This window comes from Etheostoma spectabile, chromosome 15 (genome assembly GCF_008692095.1).
Source record: "Etheostoma spectabile isolate EspeVRDwgs_2016 chromosome 15, UIUC_Espe_1.0, whole genome shotgun sequence".
NCBI lineage: Eukaryota > Metazoa > Chordata > Actinopteri > Perciformes > Percidae > Etheostoma > Etheostoma spectabile.
Window position 1 is genome coordinate 21117250 of NC_045747.1, and position 8316 is coordinate 21125565.

Here is an 8316-nt window from a genome sequence, read left to right on the forward strand (position 1 = left end):
AATAACAACATCTTAGAAATATGTCTTAGGTTTTATTTTGCATATAGGTAAAATAAATCAGCTTTTTTTGCAAAGTAGCCTACTCCTGCACAAGGAAATACTGAACATTTTGATTTGGACTGAAAGACGATTCCTTCATTGAATTTAATAAATTCCAAATAAGTGACTTTAGACCCATGTACAAAAGTAATACATTTTTATTTTCAGGTAAAAACATCAGGAACAAGATATTTTTTAACTACTGAAAAGTGCAAAAGAACAGAAAATTGACTACAAGGTATCTAAAACGATGTCTAAATATGGCCAAAACACTGGGCAGCATTCAGAGGTGAATACAAGTCTGAACAAGTAGTTACCTTTGAATTGACTCTCAAACGATTGAACATTTTAATCCCGAAGAAAACTAAATAACTGTATTTGCAAATGTATACAAAATGTGTTGTGGTGTTACCACACAAAGCTGAAGTGTTGGGCTTTGGAAGGAGGAACAGTCTGCTTAGAAGGATTTGTGAAGGCCGACCCATAGTACATGTTGCTTGCGATCACACATCTTCTGGAAGGTGGACAGAGAGGCCAAGATGGAGCCTCCAATCCAGAGATGCTCTGGGGGGGGGTCCATACTGGACTGTATGAGAAGCACGAAAATGATCATGAGTTTCTCTCATAAACTGTTAACAAACTTAAAACTTGTGGCATAAACAGAATATGACCGTATACAAAAATAGTCACCAGTAGTGAAGTCCCCAGATAATAAAGGTTCTTTCTACTTTCTTTTGCTGTCTGTCGATGGGTTTGGGATGATGATTGTTGGAGCGTTTCACAAAACTGATTAACTAAGGATCTTCTCTTTAAGTAAAAGGTTAATCTCTGTTAGGATCCTTTCCAAAGGGTGTCAGAAACTTAAAATAATATGTTGACACCATCAGTTGGCAAAAACAGAACTTTTAGTGGACGAAATTGGACGCACTTTGCCCTATATGATTACATTAGAACCCGGTTTGAAAGCTGCAGGTCACAGTGTTCGTCGGTCAGTACTGGACCACTTCAAAGAATTGTTATTCTTATCAGTCACTTATACAAAAAAACATAAGAAAACTTTAACTAAAAATTAAAACAACACTTTGTAGCTTTTGCTGCATAACTGTGACTCTACTTACACAAGGGTAAATTCAGGATGATTTAGTTGTGTCATGTTGGCGCAGGAAGGTACGTGCAGCCACCACTTCATCGTACTGTGTAATCATTTTTCTGATGTTAACTATTTACATCACACAAGAAAATGCTTACCTAGTTTGATGCATCCACTCAAATTGTGAGTGTTGGAGGAAGGTGGTGACTCTGGAGCACATACTCGTCACCTTTCTTTGGACGACTCTTCCCGTCTTGTAGCTTGTACCCACAGTAGCAGTGCACTTGTGCCCTCATCGGTTGATCCTTAAGAAGAATCTTAAAGAAAAACAGTTTAAGATTTTCATAATCAGGCAGTCATCTTTAAATACAGCCCTTGTCACCCACACACACCACACACCCACACACACACACCACACCCACACCACACACAAACACCACCCAAAACACACACACACACACACACACACGTATGTGTTTGTGGTTCTGTTTAAAGGAGTGGGAATTGCTCATTTCCACAAGAAAACCTATAGTTTGCCGTTAGTGATGTTTTTCACATGTCTACAGAATATTTCTAATTTTGAGTACACAGGTTGCAAAACGTATACCTGTCATACTTTTGTTGTATGAGGATAGATGTGTGAAAGGGATCATGTGCTACTGTGGGTCATGGGGTCAAGCCTCTTCCAGCTTTCTTCTTCTCCCATCTCTCTCAGTGTTCCAGTCACTGGTTGTTGTTCTACATTTGAAATGATGAAAAATTATTTTTTAAAGTGATGCATGGGGTTATAAATACAATTACAACAAGATAAAAAAATGCATGCATTAGTATGCAGGTAACCAGTATAATGTAGGTAACTCTTATATTGTTAGAATAACACAGAATGTTATGTGTGTATTAAAAGTTATCACTATGTCATTATAAAGAGTCCTTAATAATTTGTTTAAAATCTGTCAAATTTAAGTTCAAGGGTTGGAAAATACATACTTTTCTTTCCACCATAAACCATGGTAGAAAGCAATAATACTACTGCAAAGTAAGGCCCGAGGCAAATCTTTGCTGGACATCACAATGGTTTAGTGGCCAAAACCTGAAGCTAAGGCAAAAAACTGCTCTCCATAAATGCTGGAGGCAATGAATTTGCCACCAAAACTAGAGCTTATGTGGGTAACGATGAATTAAATTTACCACACGTCTTTTTTAGCTAAAAAAAACGACACAGTGGCTTCCGGTGACGTATGATAGAAGCAACAGCTTAAACGCTAGGCTCCATTAAGAGTTAGAAAAATAACGACAACTTCAGCAAGAAACACCTTCTAATTCATACAATACGACTACAAAATGAGTGGCCCTTCAAAGACCAGATCGGAAACAAGCAGGCGATTCAAAGGAATTTGATGAAAAAAACGAATTCGCCAAGCCCAGCTAGCAGCGTTGCTCAGGCTCGGATCCACCGCTGCTAACGTTAGCCAAAAAACTGATAAACTAGCGGCGAACGCCATGCTGGAAGAAATGAGAAAGATGCGACAGGAAAACGCCGAGGGCCATAAGCAAACCAAGGAGACACTTGGTCGCCTGGAGACATCGGTGTCCGAAATAAGACACAACTGAATGACCACACGAGGATTGACAAGCTGGAGGACCGTGTGGGTGCGGCTGAGGAGGTTAATGGGAGGCAACACCGGGTGCTGCGGTACCTGCTTCAGCGGGAATCACAGCTAGCAGCACATGTGGCGACTTACAAAACAGGTTAGGAGAAACAATCACGCATTTTCCAGATTCCAGAGGGAAGCGGAAGAAGGGAATGTGGTTGAGTTCGTTAAAGCTTTATTGCCTAAAGTACTGACACTGCCACCAGATCTGGACATAAGGATCGAGAGAGCGCACAGGTCGCTCCTGTCCAAGCCGTTAAACCCAGCGGCGCCTCCTCGCTCAATAATCGTGAGATTTCTGGACGCAGCGGTGAAAGATGTGGTTTTACAGCAAACGTGGAGTCAAGGACGGGTCTCGTTCCAAGACAAGAGGATTTTCTTTGATCAAGATTATTCCCCGGAGTTACAAAAGAGACGGGCAAAAGTGCATGCAGTTACCAAGCAGCTGAAACAGAAGGGCGTACAGGCGAAGTGTCTGTATCCAGCACGCCTGAAGATTAAAATGGATTCGGGAGAAAGCACTTTTGCTTCGCTGATGGAGGCATCGGACACCTTGGAGCGGTTGGGTGTCCAGGTGTCTCGCGGAGAAAGGGAGCGCCTTGAAGAAAGACTAGCAGACGGATGGAGCACCAGCTCGAAGAGACAGAGAGACGGGACGCTGTCTGTAGCAGATCTGAAGGCCATGATGGAACAGGAGCGGGCTTGAAGATAAGACAGGTGGAGATAAAAGGTTAAAACTGTTTGAAGGTAATGTAAGGTCATGTAGGAGTAGGACGAGAAAAGACGGAAGGTATAACGGTTAATTGAGACATATGAGTTGTCAAAAATAGGAAAGAAAAAGGAAAAATGGAGGCAGTCTGTTTTATTTACATGAGTGAGCTACCATCTCCAGAGAACTTGATGCATTGTAGTGTAACACTGGTCTTGACGGCACATGTTGTGCTACGTCGCAGAGAATCACCACTCTCTGTCCTGATTCTATCGGGGGTCAGGCATGGTTACAGTTCAGGGACTATGGCTGGCGCACTTTTGGAAGTTGTTATGTGTTCAAGTGTTTATGTGTTTCCTGACGCAAGAGGTTCAACTACCATCACTTCAAGAAAAGTTGCATTGCCCTTATATTTCTGTATGAGAGTCGTATCAGAGACGGAGCAGCAATTATTAATCAGTTTATTAAACTTACTTTTACTGATGACATCATTGACTTAATAACATATAACATAAAAGGTATAAACAGCCCAATTAAGAGGAAGAAAATCTGACACAACTAAAGAAGATGATTGTGCATAGCCTTGCTTCAAGGACACATCTCACGGAAAAGGAACATCTAAGTTGAAAAGAGGATGGGTAGACCAAGTATATTCAGCTCTATGGACTTAATAAAAAACGTGGGGTACATTTTGATTAATAAGTCTGTTTGCTTTAATTGTGAAAAAGTATATCAAGACCCAGAGGGACGACATATAATGATAGTGGAACCATTGCAGGAGAAAAGTGAGTATCGTCAAGTGTATGCCCCCGAACGAGGATTGCCCATTTTTCTCAAAAAACTCGCAAATTTCTTGGCGGAGAAGGGAGAGGGTTACTGCTTATGGGTGGGGATATGAATTGTGTTCTTAGCAATAAATAGATAAATTACCCCAACATTCAAATCCCAAAGTAGAATGTCAAAAGCCTAGCGACTATGATGACAGAACTCGGATTATTGACTTTGGCGTTATCTCATCCAAAGGAGAAGACTTCACATTTATGTCCCAGGTACACGGCAGCTACTCCAGATTAGATCACTTCTTAGTAACAAAAAAGAATACTCATCAGGTTAAGAATGTTCGATAGAGTCAATACAATTTCGGATCACAGCCCTGTGACAATGGACTTAACTTGGATTTGGAACCTTGTTTTCGGTATTGGCGGTTAAATGGTCAATATTAACAGATACGCTTATTCGAGAAGAAATACAGACAGCCATAAAGGAATATTTTGTTTTTAATGACAATGGAATGGTCTCACCCTCGTCTTATGGGACGCAGCAAAAGCCACAATAAGGGGCAAAATAATTCCATAGGATCCAGATTAAAGAAACAAGGATGCAGAAACAACTTCAGATTGAGAATGAAATCAAAAGATTGGAAAATGAACACAAACAGCAAAGGAAAAAAGAGGTTTTAGACAAACTTAAAGAAAATAGAAATAAGTTGGACGATTTGTTGACTTATAGGGCGGAGGGAGCCCTCAGATTTATTGACAGGAAATTCTACGAATTTGGAAATAAGGCTAGCCGTTTATTAGCGTTTCAATTGAAAAAAGCTCAGGCGAGCCGTATTGTCCCAAAAATTAAGCAACTTAATAGCAATTCAATTGCAACTAGCCCAAAAACACTATCGAACAATTTTACTAAATTTTGTGAACAATTATACAAGAGTCCGAACCAGGAATCAAAAGAAGACAAAATCCAAATGTTTTTTAAATCAGTAAATATGGCTAAACTCACAACAGACGAAGCCTCAAGTCTAGTTGAGCCTATTAGAGAAGAAGAAATTAGGGAGACTATTGGTAAATTGAAACACAACAAGACACCGGGAACAGATGGGTTCGCAGGAGAATTTTACAAGGTTTTTAGTAATGATCTCACACCCATACTATGCAAGCTTTATAATTATGTCTTAAATTCAGGGGATCCTCCGGAGTCCTGGTCTGAGGCGATTATCACAGTCCTGCACAAAGAGGGTAAAGATCCACTGCAATGTGCGAGTTACCGTCCGATTAGTCTCCTCGGCGTGGATTATAAAATGTTGACATCAATCATATCCTCTCGAATTCAAAAGTATATAAAAAAACTCATCAATCCAGATCAAACTGGGTTTATCCAGAGTCGACAGGGATCCAACAATGTAAGAAGAGCCCTAAATTTACAATCATTGATGACAAAAGATCCACAACCATCCATGCTTCTTGGTTTAGACGCCGAAAAAGCGTTTGATCGTGTTGATTGGCAATTTCTTAAACATACACTAATTGAGATGGGTTTTGGCGAAACATTCGTTAATTGGGTAATGTTGCTCTATAAAAATTCCAAATCTAGGGTTAGAGTGAATGGGAATTGGGAGTTTAACGTTAGCATTAACCGGAGGTATGTTAGCCAAAATACGGCAACAGCAAGCATAAGCTAGCAGAACCGACCTTAAACTCCCAGAATATGGGTTACATGTATTTCAGACAATGTGTGTGACAAATAAAAAGATGTGCCGAACAGCGAATGTAAAACGAGTAGTGTTAGCTTTACGAACGTCGTAATTAGAGCTAGCTAATCCTCACCATGGGAAAATGTTAGGTTGGAGCGCGTCTGGTTTCTTCGGGGGGAAGCTAGTTAACACTTGCTCTAGCCCAGCTATGACACAGGTCGGTAAGCTAACGTCGCCGCTTGCGAAGGCTACAGCAGAGATTTTAATGTCACAGAATTAGCAAAGATTGATCTTACCTTAACATGCTCAGCTCTTCGAGTAGAGTGTGTGTGACCGGACTCTGGCTGCGCACGGACCAAAAGGGTACTCCTTTGATGTCTCGAGCCGTACTTCTTTCAACACCTTTGAAGTATCTACCAGTATTCTTTGAAGTCGTGAGGTCATATCACAAAATTTAAATTACCTTCACAGCTAAAAGCATTAAATGTAAATGTAAAATATCTTTATAAAATGAAATAATTTAATTTTATAGAGATATTTTATTTTTCCATTTAATTTCTATGCTTCTTTAACATTAACTAAATATTTTATTGAAGTCTGTCTTATTTAACTACAGTATCACTACTGCTGTTGTTTTACAACAGACTACCGCATATTCAAAAAATACAGTAAATCACTGTAAATCAAATGTTACTACCCATAATGCAATGCATATACAGTAATGAACCGGAAAAGAAAATTACGATATTTTACTGGGCATTTTGTGGTAAGTAACTGAGAAATACAGAGAGTTTAACAGTGTACCGCAAATTCAAAATATACAGTAAAGCACTGTAAATGAAATGTCAACCCATAATGCAATTTTATTACAGTAATTAACGGAAAGAAAATATGGTATTTTACTGGGCCTTGTGGTAAGTAACTGTAGAAATACAGCAAAGTCTAACAGTGTATACCCAGAAGATTTTTATTTTATTTTATAGTCACTGTAGTTGACAATGCTGATCAATTGGTCAAGAAGGCATTGCTAAGTTAAAGTGCTAACAGAGCTTATAACGTGTAAACAACTGTGAGCTTAACAAGACAGTCCCTGTAAGAGAGTACAAGTGCTTGAGAGAACTAGTTCAGGTAATTAACCACTATAATGAAGAATAAAACAAAGTTTAGCTTGAGCTGCAAAATTAGCAATCAGGACACATGAATTGAGCACGTCAGCACATGAGTTGGAGATTGTCAAGTCTTTGACATACACTTAAGTATCATAGGGATGTCATAAGGTTTATCACAACTTAGGCTTGTAAATGTTAATAACAGTTCAACCATTAGCCAACATAAGGATTTGACTGATTAATACTATAATTAAATAGTTAAAAACAATTTATATTACAAAATATAAAAGTTATAAAACGTTTTTTGCATTGTTGAAGAAAAATAGGTTATACTATATTTCCTGACGCTAGTTAAAGCTTCAGTAGGTAACTTTTGTAAAAATGTATTTTTTACATATTGTTAAAACTGTCACTATGTCCTGACAGTAGAATATGAGACAGATAATTTCTGAAAAAATCAAGCTCCTGTGGCTCCTCCCTGTGCTCCTACTGCCACTTGCAGAAAAACACAGCTCCCGGTCAGAAACAGCCAATCACTAATCACTAATCGCGGAGAAACAACTTTTCAGGAAAACTGCCAATTTCTCGAGTGACACCTGCTCAGAAAACAAAGACGGGCAAACAGAAGAAGACCGATGACGAAAAGCGAGCTAAAAAGAAAAGAATTAAACCGAGCCCGAAGTAAAACAAGGGTCAACATCGAAGCGGCTTTTCAGAGGTGGAGGGAGCTACGCCTCCTGAAAGGATTCAACACGGATTCAGAGCTAGCGTTAGCCACATTTCTGCTTGACATGTAAGTATCCCTGCTGGATTTGTTTCATTTTTTAAGAACAAGCATACACAACTAAGATAGCGATGGTTACTGTATCACTGGTGATAGCGCAAATCTTATTTAACTCTGTAGCTTGTTGCTAAGTCTAACAGTTAGCTTGTTAGCTTGTAGCACGGCAGGAATGTTGTAGCAGGTGAAGTTTAGCTTTATTTGCTAACTCCTTCACCCTCAGTATAAGCAATATGTTTTGTATATACATTTAGAAGCCAAAATGGTTTGTCGATAAATGTAGTATGGTGAAACTACTTTAATTGTGCGCTGTCTGTCAACGTTGGCAAGGCGAATTCTTACTTTTGATTATTTTTTAAACACGTTTCTTACCCTCCGGATGTATTTGTAAATCAAAGTTTGACACAAATTCTTATGGCCTTCAACAGGTCAGACATGGCCCAGACACAGAGGCACGTGAACC

The 8316-nt window shown here is 39.3% G+C and overlaps 1 protein-coding gene across 1 annotated transcript in view; it reads right to left on the reverse strand.

Moving 5' to 3' along the window:
- The window catches only part of tollip (toll interacting protein), a 92426-nt gene that overhangs the window by 1998 nt on the left and 82112 nt on the right, over positions 1-8316 (reverse strand). The window lies entirely within an intron of this gene.